This window comes from Rhinatrema bivittatum, chromosome 19 (assembly GCF_901001135.1).
Source record: "Rhinatrema bivittatum chromosome 19, aRhiBiv1.1, whole genome shotgun sequence".
NCBI classification, from domain to species: Eukaryota; Metazoa; Chordata; class Amphibia; order Gymnophiona; family Rhinatrematidae; genus Rhinatrema; species Rhinatrema bivittatum.
Window position 1 is genome coordinate 34,711,508 of NC_042633.1, and position 20,783 is coordinate 34,732,290.

The following is a 20,783-nucleotide window of genomic DNA, read 5'->3' on the forward strand; positions in this document are numbered from 1 at the left end:
GACTAGTGTTGTACCGGGGAGGAGGGGGTCCTGTGAACAGTGACATGCTGGCCAGGAGGGACATAAGACTAGTGTTGTACTGGGGAGGAGGGGGTCCTGTGAACAGTGACATGCTGGCCAGGAGGGACATAAGACTAGTGTTGTGCTGGGGAGGAGGGGGGTCCTGTGAACAGTGACATGCTGGCCAGGAGGGCCATAAGACTAGTGTTGTGATGGGGAGGAGGGGGCCCTGTGAACAGTGACATGCTGGCCAGGAGGGACATAAGACTAGTGTTGTACTGGGGAGGAGGGGGTCCTGTGAACAGTGACATGCTGGCCAGGAGGGCCATAAGACTAGTGTTGTACCGGGGAGGAGGGGGCCCTGTGAACAGTGACATGCTGGCCAGGAGGGCCATAAGACTAGTGTTGTACCGGGGAGGAGGGGGTCCTGTGAACAGTGACATGCTGGCCAGGAGGGACATAAGACTAGTGTTGTACTGGGGAGGAGGGGGTCCTGTGAACAGTGACATGCTGGCCAGGAGGGACATAAGACTAGTGTTGTGCTGGGGAGGAGGGGGTCCTGTGAACAGTGACATGCTGGCCAGGAGGGACATAAGACTAGTGTTGTGATGGGGAGGAGGGGGTCCTGTGAACAGTGACATGCTGGCCAGGAGGGCCATAAGACTAGTGTTGTACTGGGGAGGAGGGGGTCCTGTGAACAGTGACATGCTGGCCAGGAGGGCCATAAGACTAGTGTTGTACTGGGGAGGAGGGGGTCCTGTGAACAGTGACATGCTGGCCAGGAGGGACATAAGACTAGTGTTGTACTGGGGAGGAGGGGGTCCTGTGAACAGTGACATGCTGGCCAGGAGGGACATAAGACTAGTGTTGTACTGGGGAGGAGGGGGTCCTGTGAACAGTGACATGCTGGCCAGGAGGGACATAAGACTAGTGTTGTGCTGGGGAGGAGGGGGTCCTGTGAACAGTGACATGCTGGCCAGGAGGGACATAAGACTAGTGTTGTGATGGGGAGGAGGGGGTCCTGTGAACAGTGACATGCTGGCCAGGAGGGCCATAAGACTAGTGTTGTACTGGGGAGGAGGGGGTCCTGTGAACAGTGACATGCTGGCCAGGAGGGACATAAGACTAGTGTTGTACTGGGGAGGAGGGGGTCCTGTGAACAGTGACATGCTGGCCAGGAGGGACATAAGACTAGTGTTGTACTGGGGAGGAGGGGGTCCTGTGAACAGTGACATGCTGGCCAGGAGGGCCATAAGACTAGTGTTGTACTGGGGAGGAGGGGGCCCTGTGAACAGTGACATGCTGGCCAGGAGGGCCATAAGACTAGTGTTGTACTGGGGAGGAGGGGGTCCTGTGAACAGTGACATGCTGGCCAGGAGGGCCATAAGACTAGTGTTGTACTGGGGAGGAGGGGGTCTTGTGAACAGTGACATGCTGGCCAGGAGGGCCATAAGACTAGTGTTGTACTGGGGAGGAGGGGGCCCTGTGAACAGTGACATGCTGGCCAGGAGGGCCATAAGACTAGTGTTGTACTGGGGAGGAGGGGGCCCTGTGAACAGTGACATGCTGGCCAGGAGGGCCATAAGACTAGTGTTGTGATGGGGAGGAGGGGGCCCTGTGAACAGTGACATGCTGGCCAGGAGGGCCATAAGACTAGTGTTGTACCGGGGAGGAGGGGGCCCTGTGAACAGTGACATGCTGGCCAGGAGGGCCATAAGACTAGTGTTGTACCGGGGAGGAGGGGGTCCTGTGAACAGTGACATGCTGGCCAGGAGGGCCATAAGACTAGTGTTTGTACCGGGGAGGAGGGGGTCCTGTGAACAGTGACATGCTGGCCAGGAGGGCCATAAGACTAGTGTTGTACCGGGGAGGAGGGGGTCCTGTGAACAGTGACATGCTGGCCAGGAGGGCCATAAGACTAGTGTTGTACTGGGGAGGAGGGGGTCCTGTGAACAGTGACATGCTGGCCAGGAGGGCCATAAGACTAGTGTTGTACTGGGGAGGAGGGGGTCCTGTGAACAGTGACATGCTGGCCAGGAGGGCCATAAGACTAGTGTTGTACCGGGGAGGAGGGGGCCCTGTGAACAGTGACATGCTGGCCAGGAGGGACATAAGACTAGTGTTGTGCTGGGGAGGAGGGGGTCCTGTGAACAGTGACATGCTGGCCAGGAGGGCCATAAGACTAGTGTTGTGCCGGGGAGGAGGGGGTCCTGTGAACAGTGACATGCTGGCCAGGAGGGCCATAAGACTAGTGTTGTACTGGGGAGGAGGGGGTCCTGTGAACAGTGACATGCTGGCCAGGAGGGCCATAAGACTAGTGTTGTACTGGGGAGGAGGGGGTCCTGTGAACAGTGACATGCTGGCCAGGAGGGACATAAGACTAGTGTTGTACTGGGGAGGAGGGGGGTCCTGTGAACAGTGACATGCTGGCCAGGAGGGCCATAAGACTAGTGTTGTGATGGGGAGGAGGGGGTCCTGTGAACAGTGACATGCTGGCCAGGAGGGACATAAGACTAGTGTTGTACTGGGGAGGAGGGGGTCCTGTGAACAGTGACATGCTGGCCAGGAGGGACATAAGACTAGTGTTGTACTGGGGAGGAGGGGGTCCTGTGAACAGTGACATGCTGGCCAGGAGGGCCATAAGACTAGTGTTGTGATGGGGAGGAGGGGGGCCCTGTGAACAGTGACATGCTGGCCAGGAGGGCCATAAGACTAGTGTTGTACTTGGGAGGAGGGGGTCCTGTGAACAGTGACATGCTGGCCAGGAGGGCCATAAGACTAGTGTTGTACTGGGGAGGAGGGGGTCCTGTGAACAGTGACATGCTGGCCAGGAGGGCCATAAGACTAGTGTTGTACTGGGGAGGAGGAGGGGGTCCTGTGAACAGTGACATGCTGGCCAGGAGGGCCATAAGACTAGTGTTGTGATGGGGAGGAGAGGGTCCTGTGAACAGTGACATGCTGGCCAGGAGGGCCATAAGACTAGTGTTGTACTGGGGAGGAGGAGGGGGTCCTGTGAACAGTGACATGCTGTCCAGCAGGGCCATAAGACTAGTGTTGTGATGGGGAGGGGGGGGTCCTGTGAACAGTGACATGCTGTCCAGCAGGGCCATAAGACTAGTGTTGTGATGGGGAGGGGGGGGTCCTGTGAACAGTGACATGCTGGCCAGGAGGGACATAAGACTAGTGTTGTACTGGGGAGGAGGGGGCCCTGTGAACAGTGACATGCTGGCCAGGAGGGACATAAGACTAGTGTTGTACTGGGGAGGAAGGGGTCCTGTGAACAGTGACATGCTGGCCAGGAGGGCCATAAGACTAGTGTTGTGATGGGGAGGAGGGGGCCCTGTGAACAGTGACATGCTGGCCAGGAGGGCCATAAGACTAGTGTTGTACTGGGGAGGAGGGGGCCCTGTGAACAGTGACATGCTGGCCAGGAGGGCCATAAGACTAGTGTTGTACTGGGGAGGAGGGGGCCCTGTGAACAGTGACATGCTGTCCAGCAGGGCCATAAGACTAGTGTTGTGATGGGGAGGAGGGGGTCCTGTGAACAGTGACATGCTGGCCAGGAGGGCCATAAGACTAGTGTTGTACTGGGGAGGAGGGGGCCCTGTGAACAGTGACATGCTGGCCAGGAGGGCCATAAGACTAGTGTTGTACTGGGGAGGAGGGGGCCCTGTGAACAGTGACATGCTGGCCAGGAGGGCCATAAGACTAGTGTTGTACTGGGGAGGAGGGGGCCCTGTGAACAGTGACATGCTGTCCAGCAGGGCCATAAGACTAGTGTTGTGATGGGGAGGAGGGGGTCCTGTGAACAGTGACATGCTGGCCAGGAGGGCCATAAGACTAGTGTTGTGATGGGGAGGAGGGGGCCCTGTGAACAGTGACATGCTGGCCAGGAGGGCCATAAGACTAGTGTTGTGATGGGGAGGAGGGGGCCCTGTGAACAGTGACATGCTGGCCAGGAGGGCCATAAGACTAGTGTTGTGATGGGGAGGAGGGGGCCCTGTGAACAGTGACATGCTGGCCAGGAGGGCCATAAGACTAGTGTTGTACTGGGGAGGAGGGGGCCCTGTGAACAGTGACATGCTGGCCAGGAGGGCCATAAGACTAGTGTTGTACTGGGGAGGAGGGGGTCCTGTGAACAGTGACATGCTGGCCAGGAGGGCCATAAGACTAGTGTTGTGATGGGGAGGAGGGGGCCCTGTGAACAGTGACATGCTGGCCAGGAGGGCCATAAGACTAGTGTTGTGATGGGGAGGAGGGGGTCCTGTGAACAGTGACATGCTGGCCAGGAGGGCCATAAGACTAGTGTTGTACTGGGGAGGAGGGGGTCCTGTGAACAGTGACATGCTGGCCAGGAGGGCCATAAGACTAGTGTTGTACTGGGGAGGAGGGGGTCCTGTGAACAGTGACATGCTGGCCAGGAGGGCCATAAGACTAGTGTTGTGATGGGGAGGAGGGGGCCCTGTGAACAGTGACATGCTGGCCAGGAGGGCCATAAGACTAGTGTTGTACTGGGGAGGAGGGGGTCCTGTGAACAGTGACATGCTGGCCAGGAGGGCCATAAGACTAGTGTTGTGATGGGGAGGAGGGGGTCCTGTGAACAGTGACATGCTGGCCAGGAGGGCCATAAGACTAGTGTTGTACCGGGGAGGAGGGGGCCCTGTGAACAGTGACATGCTGGCCAGGAGGGCCATAAGACTAGTGTTGTACCGGGGAGGAGGGGGGCCCTGTGAACAGTGACATGCTGGCCAGGAGGGCCATAAGACTAGTGTTGTACCGGGGAGGAGGGGGGCCCTGTGAGCAGTGACATGCTGGCCAGGAGGGCCATAAGACTAGTGTTGTACCGGGGAGGAGGGGGCCCTGTGAACAGTGACATGCTGGCCAGGAGGGCCATAAGACTAGTGTTGTGCCGGGGAGGAGGGGGCCCTGTGAACAGTGACATGCTGGCCAGGAGGGCCATAAGACTAGTGTTGTGCCGGGGAGGAGGGGGTCCTGTGAACAGTGACATGCTGGCCAGGAGGGCCATAAGACTAGTGTTGTACTGGGGAGGAGGGGGCCCTGTGAACAGTGACATGCTGGCCAGGAGGGCCATAAGACTAGTGTTGTACTGGGGAGGAGGGGGCCCTGTGAACAGTGACATGCTGGCCAGGAGGGCCATAAGACTAGTGTTGTGATGGGGAGGAGGGGGTCCTGTGAACAGTGACATGCTGGCCAGGAGGGCCATAAGACTAGTGTTGTGCCGGGGAGGAGGGGGTCCTGTGAACAGTGACATGCTGGCCAGGAGGGCCATAAGACTAGTGTTGTGCCGGGGAGGAGGGGGCCCTGTGAACAGTGACATGCGGGCCAGGAGGGCCATAAGACTAGTGTTGTACTGGGGAGGAGGGGGCCCTGTGAACAGTGACATGCTGGCCAGGAGGGCCATAAGACTAGTGTTGTGATGGGGAGGAGGGGGTCCTGTGAACAGTGACATGCTGGCCAGGAGGGCCATAAGACTAGTGTTGTACCGGGGAGGAGGGGGTCCTGTGAACAGTGACATGCTGGCCAGGAGGGCCATAAGACTAGTGTTGTACTGGGGAGGAGGGGGCCCTGTGAACAGTGACATGCTGGCCAGGAGGGCCATAAGACTAGTGTTGTACTGGGGAGGAGGGGGCCCTGTGAACAGTGACATGCTGGCCAGGAGGGCCATAAGACTAGTGTTGTGATGGGGAGGAGGGGGTCCTGTGAACAGTGACATGCTGGCCAGGAGGGCCATAAGACTAGTGTTGTGATGGGGAGGAGGGGGCCCTGTGAACAGTGACATGCTGGCCAGGAGGGCCATAAGACTAGTGTTGTGATGGGGAGGAGGGGGTCCTGTGAACAGTGACATGCTGGCCAGGAGGGCCAGAAGACTAGTGTTGTACTGGGGAGGAGGGGGCCCTGTGAACAGTGACATGCTGGCCAGGAGGGCCATAAGACTAGTGTTGTGATGGGGAGGAGGGGGGTCCTGTGAACAGTGACATGCTGGCCAGGAGGGCCATAAGACTAGTGTTGTACCGGGGAGGAGGGGGTCCTGTGAACAGTGACATGCTGGCCAGGAGGGCCATAAGACTAGTGTTGTACCGGGGAGGAGGGGGCCCTGTGAACAGTGACATGCTGGCCAGGAGGGCCATAAGACTAGTGTTGTGATGGGGAGGAGGGGGGTCCTGTGAACAGTGACATGCTGGCCAGGAGGGCCATAAGACTAGTGTTGTACCGGGGAGGAGGGGGCCCTGTGAACAGTGACATGCTGGCCAGGAGGGCCATAAGACTAGTGTTGTACCGGGGAGGAGGGGGTCCTGTGAACAGTGACATGCTGGCCAGGAGGGCCATAAGACTAGTGTTGTACCGGGGAGGAGGGGGTCCTGTGAACAGTGACATGCTGGCCAGGAGGGCCATAAGACTAGTGTTGTACCGGGGAGGAGGGGGTCCTGTGAACAGTGACATGCTGGCCAGGAGGGCCATAAGACTAGTGTTGTACTGGGGAGGAGGGGGCCCTGTGAACAGTGACATGCTGGCCAGGAGGGCCATAAGACTAGTGTTGTACTGGGGAGGAGGGGGTCCTGTGAACAGTGACATGCTGGCCAGGAGGGCCATAAGACTAGTGTTGTACTGGGGAGCAGGGGGCCCTGTGAACAGTGACATGCTGGCCAGGAGGGCCATAAGACTAGTGTTGTACTGGGGAGGAGGGGGCCCTGTGAACAGTGACATGCTGGCCAGGAGGGCCATAAGACTAGTGTTGTACTGGGGAGGAGGGGGCCCTGTGAACAGTGACATGCTGGCCAGGAGGGCCATAAGACTAGTGTTGTACTGGGGAGGAGGGGGTCCTGTGAACAGTGACATGCTGGCCAGGAGGGCCATAAGACTAGTGTTGTACTGGGGAGGGAGGGGGGGGGTGTCCTGTGAACAGTGACATGCTGGCCAGGAGGGCCATAAGACTAGTGTTGTGCTGGGGAGGAGGGGGTCCTGTGAACAGTGACATGCTGGCCAGGAGGGCCATAAGACTAGTGTTGTGCCGGGGAGGAGGGGGTCCTGTGAACAGTGACATGCTGGCCAGGAGGGCCATAAGACTAGTGTTGTGCCGGGGAGGAGGGGGCCCTGTGAACAGTGACATGCTGGCCAGGAGGGCCATAAGACTAGTGTTGTGCCGGGGAGGAGGGGGTCCTGTGAACAGTGACATGCTGGCCAGGAGAGCCATAAGACTAGTGTTGTGCCGGGGAGGAGGGGGCCCTGTGAACAGTGACATGCTGGCCAGGAGGGCCATAAGACTAGTGTTGTACTGGGGAGGAGGGGGTCCTGTGAACAGTGACATGCTGGCCAGGAGGGCCATAAGACTAGTGTTGTACTGGGGAGGAGGGGTCCTGTGAACAGTGACATGCTGGCCAGGAGGGCCATAAGACTAGTGTTGTACAGGGGAGGGGGGGGGGTCCTGTGAACAGTGACATGCTGGCCAGGAGGGCCATAAGACTAGTGTTGTGCCGGGGAGGAGGGGGTCCTGTGAACAGTGACATGCTGGCCAGGAGGGCCATAAGACTAGTGTTGTACTGGGGAGGAGGGGGGCCCTGTGAACAGTGACATGCTGGCCAGGAGGGCCATAAGACTAGTGTTGTACTGGGGAGGAGGGGGTCCTGTGAACAGTGACATGCTGGCCAGGAGGGCCATAAGACTAGTGTTGTACTGGGGAGGAGGGGGGTCCTGTGAACAGTGACATGCTGGCCAGGAGGGCCATAAGACTAGTGTTGTACTGGGGAGGGGAGGGGGGGGGGGGGGTCCTGTGAACAGTGACATGCTGGCCAGGAGGGCCATAAGACTAGTGTTGTGCTGGGGAGGAGGGGGTCCTGTGAACAGTGACATGCTGGCCAGGAGGGCCATAAGACTAGTGTTGTGCCGGGGAGGAGGGGGTCCTGTGAACAGTGACATGCTGGCCAGGAGGGCCATAAGACTAGAGTTGTACTGGGGAGGGGGGGGTCCTGTGAACAGTGACATGCTGGCCAGGAGGGCCATAAGACTAGAGTTGTACTGGGGAGGGGAGGGGGGGGGGGTCCTGTGAACAGTGACATGCTGGCCAGGAGGGCCATAAGACAAGTGTTGTGCTGGGGAGGAGGGGGTCCTGTGAACAGTGACATGCTGGCCAGGAGGGCCATAAGACTAGTGTTGTACTGGGGAGGGGGGGGGGGGGGTCCTGTGAACAGTGACATGCTGGCCAGGAGGGACATAAGACTAGTGTTGTGCCGGGGAGGAGGGGGCCCTGTGAACAGTGACATGCTGGCCAGGAGGGCCATAAGACTAGTGTTGTGCCGGGGAGGAGGGGGTCCTGTGAACAGTGACATGCTGGCCAGGAGGGACATAAGACTAGTGTTGTACTGGGGAGGGGGGGGGGGGGGTCCTGTGAACAGTGACATGCTGGCCAGGAGGGCCAGAAGACTAGTGTTGTGCTGGGGAGGAGGGGGTCCTGTGAACAGTGACATGTTGGCCAGGAGGGCCATAAGACTAGTGTTGTACTGGGGAGGAGGGGGTCCTGTGAACAGTGACATGCTGGCCAGGAGGGCCATAAGACTAGTGTTTGTACTGGGGAGGAGGGGGCCCTGTGAACAGTGACATGCTGGCCAGGAGGGCCATAAGACTAGTGTTGTACTGGGGAGGGGGGGGTCCTGTGAACAGTGACATGCTGGCCAGGAGGGCCATAAGACTAGTGTTGTACTGGGGAGGAGGGGGCCCTGTGAACAGTGACATGCTGGCCAGGAGGGCCATAAGACTAGTGTTGTGATGGGGAGGAGGGGGCCCTGTGAACAGTGACATGCTGGCCAGGAGGGCCATAAGACTAGTGTTGTACTGTGGAGGAGGGGGCCCTGTGAACAGTGACATGCTGGCCAGGAGGGCCATAAGACTGATGTTGTACCGGGGAGGAGGGGGCCCTGTGAACAGTGACATGGTGGCCAGGAGGGCCATAAGACTAGTGTTGTACTGGGGAGGGGGGGGGTCCTGTGAACAGTGACATGCTGGCCAGGAGGGCCATAAGACTAGTGTTGTACCGGGGAGGAGGGGGTCCTGTGAACAGTGACATGCTGTCCAGGAGGGCCATAAGACTAGTGTTGTACCGGGAAGGAGGGGGTCCTGTGAACAGTGACATGCTGGCCAGGAGGGCCATAATACTAGTGTTGTGCCAGTGAGGAGAGGGCCCTGTGAACAGTGACATGCTGGCCAGGAGGGCCGTAATACCAGTGTTGTGCCGGTGAGGAGGGGGCCCTGTGAACAGTGACATGCTGGCCAGGAGGGCCATAAGACTAGTGTTGTACTGGGGAGGAGGAGGGGGTCCTGTGAACAGTGACATGCTGGCCAGGAGGGCCATAAGACTAGTGTTGTACCGGTGAGGAGGGGGCCCTGTGAACAGTGACATGCTGGCCAGGAGGGCCATAATACTAGTGTTGTGCCGGTGAGGAGGGGGCCCTGTGAACAGTGACATGCTGGCCAGGAGGGCCATAATACTAGTGTTGTGCCGGTGAGGAGGGGGTCCTGTGAACAGTGACATGCTGGCCAGGAGGGCCATAATACTAGTGTTGTGCCAGTGAGGAGGGGGCCCTGTGAACAGTGACATGCTGGCCAGGAGGGCCATAAGACTAGTGTTGTACCGGGGGGGAGGAGGGGGCCCTGTGAACAGTGACATGCTGGCCAGGAGGGCCATAAGACTAGTGTTGTGCCGGGGAGGAGGGGGTCCTGTGAACAGTGACATGCTGGCCAGGAGGGCCATAAGACTAGTGTTGTGCCGGGGAGGAGGGGGCCCTGTGAACAGTGACATGCTGGCCAGGAGGGCCATAAGACTAGTGTTGTGCCGGGGAGGAGGGGGTCCTGTGAACAGTGACATGCTGGCCAGGAGGGCCATAAGACTAGAGTTGTACTGGGGAGGGGAGGGGGGGGGGGGTCCTGTGAACAGTGACATGCTGGCCAGGAGGGCCATAAGACTAGTGTTGTGCTGGGGAGGAGGGGGTCCTGTGAACAGTGACATGCTGGCCAGGAGGGCCATAAGACTAGTGTTGTACTGGGGAGGAGGGGGTCCTGTGAACAGTGACATGCTGGCCAGGAGGGCCATAAGACTAGTGTTGTACTGGGGAGGAGGGGGCCCTCTGAACAGGGACATGCTGGCCAGGAGGGCCATAAGACTAGTGTTGTGCCGGGGAGGAGGGGGGTCCTGTGAACAGTGACATGCTGGCCAGGAGGGCCATAAGACTAGTGTTGTACTGGGGAGGAGGGGGGCCCTGTGAACAGTGACATGCTGGCCAGGAGGGCCATAAGACTAGTGTTGTACTGGGGAGGAGGGGGCCCTGTGAACAGTGACATGCTGGCCAGGAGGGCCATAAGACTAGTGTTGTACTGGGGAGGAGGGGGCCCTGTGAACAGTGACATGCTGGCCAGGAGGGCCATAAGACTAGTGTTGTGCTGGGGAGGAGGGGGTCCTGTGAACAGTGACATGCTGGCCAGGAGGGACATAAGACTAGTGTTGTACTGGGGAGGAGGGGGCCCTGTGAACAGTGACATGCTGGCCAGGAGGGCCATAAGACTAGTGTTGTGCTGGGGAGGAGGGGGTCCTGTGAACAGTGACATGCTGGCCAGGAGGGCCATAAGACTAGTGTTGTGCTGGGGAAAGGTGTTTTGGGAGCAGTGACACCTTAAAGAGCAGGACTTAAGACTAGTGCTGTGTTTTGGGGAGGAGGGCCCAGGACTAATGTTGTGCTGAGGAGAGAGGCTGTCCTCGGAGCGGTGACACTGAGGAAGGGGGTCCTGGGAATAATAACATGCTGGGGAGGAGGGTCCTGGGAGCAGTGACACACTGATGAGGAGGGCCCTAAGACTAGCATTGGGCTGGGAAAGGTGGAGGGGGTGTCCCTGGAGCAGAGTCGTGCTGGGGACTTGGCTCCAAGCCTAGTGCTGTGCTGAGAAGGGGTCCCAGGAGAAGTGACATGTTGGAAAGGTGGATCCCAGGAGTAGTGATGTGCTGGCGAGGGGACTCTGCTAGTGGTGACATGCTCAGAAGAGGACCCCAGTAGCAGTGACACGCTGGGAAGAGGCCCTAGATGCAGTGATTTATTTATTTATTTATTTATTTATTTATTTATTTAAAATTTTTATATACCGACATTCATCCAGGATATCATATCGGTTCACATTGTAACGCAAAAACAAACGCACGGCATGGCGCTTTACATTGAACAGTAAAAACATGATAACAAGGCTTTAACGAGAGGGGGGAACAATAATATGGGAAGTTTTGCAATAAAATTATAAACAAAGTTTGCAATTATATACATATGTACAAAAGAAAGAAAACTATGATATATATACATATGTACATATATATATATATATATATATATATATATGTACATATATAGATATGTATATATATATACATAGGTACCAAAGAAAGAAAACTATGATATATATACATATGTACATATATATATATACATATATAGATATGTATATATATATACATATGTACAAAAGAAAGAAAACTGATATATATACATATGTACACATATATATATATATATATACATATATAGATATGTATATATATATACATATGTACAAAAGAAAGAAAACTATGTGCTGGAGAAGGTGCAGTAGGAGCTGTTTCTCTTTTTTTTTTTTCTCCCTCTCTCAAACATAGTGTGATGTGTTAACAGTTTCTTATCGAGCAGAATTCCTCCTGGCTCTGTTCCCTGGGGACAGTCACTTGATAAGAAATTGATAGAAGATCTCTATCCCAGAGAGAGAGAGAGAGAGGGCCATCAGGGCAAGGGGAGCTGACAGTGGACAATCATCAGAGAGAGAGAGAGAGAGAAAGAGGCCAGGAGAACTGACAGTAGACAATCACTATCCCAGAGAGAGACAGAGGGGCCAGGAGGACAAGGAGAGCTAACAGCCACTATTACACAGAGAAAGAGACAGAGAGTGGCCAGGACAGTGAATAATCAGTATTCCAGAGAGAGAGGGCAAGGAGGAAGTGTCAGTGGACACCTTTTCTTTAAGCTGTGACCAGTAGCAGGGGCCAATAAACCATAAGGTATTATTACAATTTGAAAAGTACATAAGTTATAATCCATCATCCATGTAAATAACACTACATAGAAAGAGAAAAAAATAAGAAACCATGAACAGGAATTAATTTAGGACAAAAGCGAGATTTATAAAAATAAGAGATTATTTGTAAAGGGGGGCAACATAAATCAGAGATGTTGTACTAGCAGGTACGTTGTATCTCCTACTTTATCTGTCCTCAATCAATAAATTACTTTATTTAGAGCTCACTTTCCTAAATACTCAAGGAGGGGTATAACAGCATTAGATTAAAACAAAAAAAGTCTTTTGCGCCAACTGAAAAGAAGGGGACACATTTTTTATATCGGGGAAGTAATAAAAGAGTAATAAAATCACATGTAAACTGAAGTGATTGGTAACATTGTTACCAGAACGTCGGTATAGAAAAAATGTTAAATAAATAAATAAAATAAATAAAAGAGGTGAAATCAGTAGGAAAAGATAAAGGTAAGAAGATTAGCATTAAAAAGGCACAGGAAATAATATCTGGAAAGGCTGAGGGGAAACATAGAAGGTAGTCAGGACAGCAAAGTCAAGTGCAGAAGAAAATAAGGTAGAAGAAAAAGGAAGTAAAGCAAAGTGACAATTTCTTTTTTCAGCTGTGACAGTGAAGGGAGGAAGTGCAGAAGTGGGATTGTTAAAAAGGAATGTGTGGACAGTGACCAGGAAAAAAGCAGAAATGCAGAACAAATACTTTCGTTTTCTGAAGAAGAAAGAAGAGGCACCTACATTTCATAGGAATACCTATGGCACTGAGGTGGTCGCTGCACCATCTACAGAAGAGTGGCTTTGTGTAGCGCTAGTAAAACTGAACGTGGACAAGGCACTGGGGGCCAGATTAGAAATTAAAGGAAGCTCAGCGAGGTTCTGGCAGCTCCAGTAGCATGGCTCCAAAGGACTGGAGAAGAGCAGGCATTGTTCCTGTGCACAAAAATGGGAGTAGACAGGAAACTGTCCGTTTGATCTCTGCAGTGGCTAAGTTAATAGTTGCTACTAAAGGAAAAGATAGTGGAGTATCTTGAATCCAGTGAGTTGCAGGATTCAAAGCATCCTGGTTTTACCAGAGGGAGATCATATCAAACAACTCTGAGCAATGCCCTTGATTGGCTGACCAAAGAAATAGATCAGAGGTGGGCACTGGATAGAGTATACTTTGGTACCGTTCTATACGGACAGCTCATAAATTAAGATGAGCAACCTAGGGATGGTAAACTGCATTAGGAACTCGTTAAACGATGGACAGCAGTAAAGGAGAGTGGTGGCTGTTAGTGGAGTGTCGTAGGGATTACTCCTGGGTGTAATTTTGTCCAATATTTCCATTGGTGATACCGCAGAGGTATTAGGAAATGTTTTGCCTTTTTCAGGTGATAGTAAGATTTGCAACAAGCTGTATGTACTAGATGGAAGAGAAAATTGAAGCTTGGGGAATGGTCAAGAGTTTAGCAACTAAGTTTTAATGCAAAAACCCCCAAACTGTTGTACATTTAGGGCACAAAAGCCCAAGAGCACAGTGCAGGAGAAGGGGAGTAAGGTACAGATGTGCACCAGACAGGACAGAGGGATTGCCGTGTGATGATATTTGTTTTTTTGAGATTGCATAAATGTGGCAAGTCAGTGATCAGAGGAAGAGGACTACTAGGGTGCATAGGAAAAGTTATAAGCAGTAGAAAGAAGGAAGTGATAATGATGGTGTTAGCTCATCTGGAGTGTTGAGTTCAGTTCTGAAAGCCTTATCTTCAAAAGACTATAGGGAGTGTAGAAGTGGTTCAGAGAAGGGCCACCAAAATGGGGCAATCCTATGATATGAGACTAGGACCTCAGTATTTACCCCCTAGAGGAAAGGGAGAGATAAGGGCAAATCCCCAACACCTCAAAAGCATAAATAATGCATAAGGAGCATTTTTCATGGTAAAGGAAGACATAGAACAAGAAATCATGATGTGACGCTTCAAGGAGGTGCCCTTAAGAACACCACAGAGAAATATTTCTTCAAAGAAACATGGAACGGTTTCCCACGAGAAGCAAGGGAGATATAAATGGGGATCAGAATTAAAAAGATGCAGGATATGTTCAGAGGAAATAAAGGTGGGCTATCCTGTGAGAAGGTTTTGAGATACTGGTGACAGGACTTAGAGCTGTGAGAAGGAAAAATGTGCAGGTTAGATGTGCCATATGGTCTGTAATTGCTCTCATGGCATCAGACAGCATGGGGAGTCGGACAGCGTGATGACCGTGATGGACTTGACCACGTTTGGGACAGATATGATAGGGCTGAAAGATCAGAAGACCCAAGTAGGGAGCTGGTTCTGGGTTGAATTTGGGAATTTTATAGGAACAACTAACTGAAAAGAATGAATCGGAACTGGGCAGACCATCATTTACCATGTTACTATAAATAAAACTTTCACATTTTAACTTCTGACATCCACTGAGAATTGCTCCTGCACTATCTCACCCCTTAAACCTTTGCCTATGGATACAATAATCCTAAATCTAGCCCTGGACCTTATCTGGTTAACTGCTCAGTTATGCAGGTAAAACTTTTGGAAACTGCCTTCCCCACTAAAGACCACCATAATCTCAGAAACAAAGAAAATCCTATGGTTGCTGTGTTGTCCTCTTACACCATACAAATAACCTTCATTTTTATGAAAGACTGAATGGAATAAAACGTCTTAGTTTTGAGTAGGGAATGACCACTCGCGGGCCTGACCCAGCGTCCATGCGCGTGCACCTCTCCTTGCAATTTAAAGGGTCCGCAGCGGGAAAAATCCTATGGCCCTGTTTGATGATGTCATCTCATCACATCCTCAGCCCTATAAAAGGGCTCTCTGCCAGTTCCTTAGGACCTTCATTTGGATCCTCATGGTCGCCATGATTCTTCCTGCAAGGTCTTCCATGGTCAACTCCCTGTCTTGATGGTCTTCATGTTCTTTGCTGGATGTTCCTGGTCTTCTTGTTTCTGTTTCAAGTTCCTGTTCCATGTTCCTTGTCTCCTTGTTCCTCATCTGAGCCCCTCTATGTTCTACATTCCATGTTCCTGGTCTTTTGTCAGTGCCTCGTCCAAGTCTTCAACCAAGTTCCTGATATCCATGTCTTTGTTCCAAGGTCTGCCTTCTAGATCCTCTCTCATTCCTCCTCCAGGCTTGTCAGTGACATGGTCCGCGACCAGCACATGGGGGGCTGTTTAGGGTGCTTCCTGGTACAGGGCCTGTCTCCAAGTCTGTCTTTGCTGGATCAAGTCCTCTGAGTCCATCCTTGTTTTTAGAGTTCAAAGTTTCAAGTCAAGTTCCAAGTCAAGTCTCGAGTTCCTAGTCATGTTCCTAGTTCCATGGTTTGTGGAGCTTGTCCAGCCAGCGGATCTCCTTGTTCTTCATTCCAAGCCATGATCCTTGTTCCAAGGGATGTCCTGACTCCCATCAGAGTTTCAGTCCTGAGCCTGTCTCACTCCCGGCGAGGTCCGCGACCAATTTGTGGCAGGTTGTGTAGGGTTCGCAGCGGGACAGCATGGTCCACGATCAGCCCACGGTAGGCTGTATAGGGTGCACTGAGGTGCATTGCCCTGGGAAGCTGAACTCTTACCTGAACCTGAGCCTTCATCCATGTTATACGGTTTTTTTTTGCTAAGTTTACCCCTAAGTTTAATGTAAACCGGCCTGATATGAAGCTTGTCATGAAGTTCGGTATAGAAAAATGTTAAATAAATAAATAAATAAAATAAATAATGTTCCTCGTCTCCAGAGCCTTTCTCCATGTTCTTCGGATTCAAGTCTTTGTTCAAGTTCCTAGTCTTCGTTCAAGTGCCAAGTCTTCAGTGTCTTCATCAATGTTCCTGTCCTCAGCCTTCGTATGTCCTGATGCACTTGCTGTTCTAAGCAGCAGGTCTGAAAGGGCTATTGAGTGGCCAGAGGGCTACCCCTGAGACCAGCATTGTGTTGTTGGGTCTCACTCTGTGCATACAGGTTCAGCGGAGGACTGAGTGAGCTTGCTCCAAGTCCAAGCTAAGTTCTAAGTCCAGCCCGTGCCAGGATATGCTTACCTCCCACGGTGCATACCTTGGAGCCTTGCCCTGAGATTGTGCCGTGATCCAAGGGCTCATTCTCTCTCGAGCAATTGACCGTACCCTACGCTCACAACAGCTAATTTGGGGATATTGGAAAATTGGTGAATTATTTCATCAGATGGATTAGTGACTTCCTTGGCCTACGTGAGATTGGGGTGGTTTGAGTTCCAGTTCCAGACTGTTAATGTATTGTTGTATTTACTGATAAATATTTTAAGGATGTAGGCTAGATTTTTTTATGTATTTTTCTAAAAAACATCATTTATGGGAGACTAGATAGGCCATATGGTCTTTTTCTGCCATCATGTTTCGTGTTTTTATGCATTTTATTGATCTATTGTAGTATTACTATTATGATGTATTAGATTATTGTATTCTTTTGTTTGTTCTAAACCTCTGTGTCGGCTTTTGTTTGAGGAAGGCAGTATAACTTCTTTATAGAACATAATGGAAAAGTTTTTTTTTCTTTTTCTTGGGGGGGGAATAATTGTTTAACATTGCTCAGAAGTTAACTGGCAAATTTGTGCATAAGTTACACCAAATTTCAAGTCCGCTTTGAAAATTATCCTAGCAAACTGCAAACTATGCACACACAATTACACAATTACACATGTTGCGTGAAGTTTGGACTAGCAAATTTACGTGCGTACTTTTTTCAAATACAAAAAGTATGGGTGGAAGGCCCAAACTCCACCCCCTGCAGTGCCTCTCCCCATGCATGCAAAATTTGTATGTGCATATCATGTATGTCGTCTTGAACGAGTAGATGTGACTCAGTTATTTACACTTTCAGATAATAGAAGGACTAGGGGGCACTCCATGAAGTTAGCAAGTAGCACATTTAAGACTAATCGGAGAAAATTCTTTTTCACTCAACGCACAATAAAGCTCTGGAATTTGTTGCCAGAGGATGTGGTTAGTGCAGTTAATGTAGCTGGGTTCAAAAAAGGTTTGGATAAGTTCTTGGAGGAGAAGTCCATTAACAGCTATTAATCAAGTTTATTTAGGGAATAACCACTGCTATTAATTGCATCAGTAGCATGGGATCTTCTTGGTGTTTGGGTAATTGCCAGGTTCTTGTGGCCTGGTTTTGGCCTCTGTTGGAAACAGGATGCTGGGCTTGATGGACCCTTGGTCTGACCCAGTATGGCATGTTCCTATGTTCTTATGTATGTGGGTGTGGGTGCAATTTTCTAAATTACGTCCGTTTCCTCAATTGAGCAGTACTTTACCTCAGATTTTCCTTTGAAAATAACTCTCCCCATGTCTCTTATTTTTGCCCAAATCCATTTACTGGATAAGCAGAAATAAGTAACGAGAAAGCGAGAGAGGATGACAATGGATGTTAAGAATGTAGGAAGAAGTATCAAAGTGAAACCTCCATGGCTGAGGTGGAGTGCCAGCAAGCAGGTGTTGCCTTGTTAATGCACAGAAGAAAAATATATTAGCATTGCGATGATTACCGTCAACATTTCTGTTGCACTAAAAGGCGAATTTTAAAGGGCTCCGCTCGTAAAAATCGGGACTTACGCGCATGGCCGGGCCCTGCGTGCGCTGCGCACATTTTCAACATTCACAAGTCCCAATACTTGCACAAGCGCCGGGCCCTGAAAAAGGGGCGGGGGCGTAGGACGGAGGCAGACTGGGGCAGCGGCCAGTTGCTACTGTTCTGGGGAAGTGCGCCGGCAACCTGCTGGCGCGCGGAAGTTGCTTCTGCTCCAACGGAGCAGTAAGTAAAAAAACCCCAAAAAAATGGGGATGGTTAGGTTAGGGGTCGGGGTGGAGAGGGGAAGAGGTAGGAAGAGTAGGGTTAGGGATAGGAAAGTTCCTTCCCAGTCTGCTCCTTAATTGGAGTGAACTGGAAGGGAACTGGGGAAGGCCCGATTGCGTCGCTGCGCGTAATTTACTAAAAATCAGTGCGTCCATGTGCACGTGCTTGCTTCTACCCCTAAACTTTCAATTCGTTTTTAGCGGTGTTCTGGAAGGTCCGGTTCTAGGTTCTAATTCACTCCATTCGTTCATGCATAATAAAGTAGTGCCCTCTCCCCCTCCCTTTTTTTTCTCTTTAATACATTTCTTCAGAGTATTTCATAGATTCTGTGGTACTGCAACAGGCTGCTTGTTGACCCTGCCAGTTTTCTCCTCCAGTCCACCCTCTTCGAGAACTCCAGAAGTTTGCCACCTGCCTCCTTTTCTAGCATCCTCTCACCACTTCCTGTTGGCCCTGCGTCGGGGGCCTGGTCACGTGCCGCTGCCTCTTTCAAATTCTCGGGCTCGTCGCCAATGCATTTAGTTCCCCCCCCCCCCTCACCTGTCTGCCTGCTGCTTCCTGCTATTCACTCCGCCATAGACAGGTCAAACAGGCTGCGACCCACGATCTTGTCTTTTCTATCCTCGCTCCTCATCTCTGGAACCCACTTCTGCCTACTATCCAAAAGTCTCTCTTGCTGGCTGTTTTCCAGAATAAAAAAAATATAAAAAAAATCCCTCATTCTTCCAGTCTCCATTTCAAGACATTCAGCAAGCAGGACCCTTCCTTGACCTTTCCTCCATGCTGCATGCCACTAACTCTGTGTAGGATGGTGCGGTGTCAGATGCCCTGGATAAGGGCGTTTGTTAAGTAATGCAAATAGATACATAAATGTAAACTGTGGGATCCAACACACTGTTCTCCATCTGCCAAACAACGAAAGGCCTCGTCTATTCACTTCTCCTTCTGCTACCTCCATGCACTGGGGAATCTTTTCGATAAGAATATAAGAGATGCCATGCTACCATCTTCTTTCCAGATTTCCAGTTCCTATAAGAAACACTTAGACCAGGGACCCCTCTCCCCAAGCCACGAACGTGCCTGCCAGCATCGCTTGCCCCGCTAAGTCCCCGCTTTGCCTGCACTGGGGGTGAAATTTCTCCCCAGATTTTTTCGGATGGAACACCAAGGCACAGAAACAAGACAAATCTCGACACCAGCACCAATAAACTTGCCACACGTTTCCAGGGGGGGGGAATTCCCACATCACTGCTCGGTGAAATATGATTATAGTTCATCCTCACGTCTTCATTCAAAAAAAAATGCTTTGGAGAGAAACAGAGCAATTGGTGGTAAAAGGGCAACAGGTAGAAGAGACGAAAGAGGGAGATGGGGAGCACGTGAGGATGGGGGTTAGATGACGATGTTGGGCTTGGGCAATGGGAATTTGTGGGCTCATGTAAACCCAGCGTGGCGAAGTACCAGAGAGGGGGAAAAGTCTCCAATCTGGGCAGATCAATTGGGCTAGGTGGCTCTTTCTCTGCATTCATTTACAAGGTCAGGTTACTGTGTCAGTACTCCGATCCCTCTTATTCACCGTGCAGTGACGGTGGTCTTGTGCACTGAATCTACCAAGTTCCATACATATATATATATATACACAATCCACACACATCCATATATCCACGGAACTTACACACAACACCTAGAACAGTGTACTGTGTATACAGATCTTACACACTTAGAACATTGAGCTACATCCATCAGTGCGTCATATATGTATAATATCCTGCATGCATGTACATATAATATGTCTCTGTACTCAGAAATGCTTCATATAATGAGCTATAGCCAGGCTCACATATCCCTCTGTGCTCTAACCACACATATTGCATGCAATATTAAATGCATATTGCTCCCACCGCTGCGCTGCATCCACAGATATCGCACAGACATAGTTCTCCTGTGCTATTAAGTGCATGCTCTGTTTCACAGATACCTGTCACCGTATGTCCTCACACCCACACGCATGAGCTCACGCTACCGAATAAATCTGAGTGCCATCTTCTTACCTCAGCGCCCCTCCATCCCCGGGCCACTTCCTTCTCTCCCGGGCCCTTCCCGGGCATCGCCGGAGTCCATGTCGAAGAAGCCTGCAGGGGCAGAGGAGCCCTGGCCAGGAGGGCCCTGCAGCGAAGAAGCGGTTAAAAGCCCAGAAGAGCTTCCGGCTCAGGAGCAGCAGCCAGCTTTGCAGCTCCTTTCCTCCATCCCTTCCCCCGCCCTCCCACACACACACACACACACACACACACACACACACACACACGCGCACACCTCCGGCGCCGGCTTTCCTGAGGAAGAAGAGTGGAGCTGGCACCGGTTTAACCAGTGCTCACCAGTTTGGTGGGCATCCTTTGGCTCCCCGTTTTGGCGTTTGGAGCGGCTTTGCCTCCAGCATTGCCGCTCGCTGTTGCTAGGCGACGGAGTCTTTTTTTTTCCTTGTCAGGAAGCGTTTTAAGAGAAGCCGAACAATGTGCTCGTTGTGACTCTAAAAAAAAAAAAAAATGCTTAACTCCTTCGCTCCGGGAGGGGGGGGGGGGGGGCAAAAACCAAAGGGGATGGGGGAAAAAGAAAAAAGGGGAGAGTCAATCCAGAAAAGAAAAGATAGCTGGTTATGGGGGAAGAGAAGGATGGAGAAGCTGACAGAAAGGAAAAGTAACAGGAAGAAGATAAGGAAAGGAGGACCATGGACAGCTCCCTATCTGAAATGCCTCTGTAAAAGCTGCAGGCCAAATTTATTGTATCTTATTTTACTAGTACCAGGCCCAGGTACATTGCAGCAGGTATAATTCTCCC

The 20,783-nt window shown here is 51.7% G+C and overlaps 1 protein-coding gene across 8 annotated transcripts in view; it reads right to left on the reverse strand.

The window, feature by feature from the left end:
* The window catches only part of SYNGAP1 (synaptic Ras GTPase activating protein 1), a 211,396-nt gene that overhangs the window by 103,720 nt on the left and 86,893 nt on the right, over nucleotides 1-20,783 (reverse strand). The window lies entirely within an intron of this gene.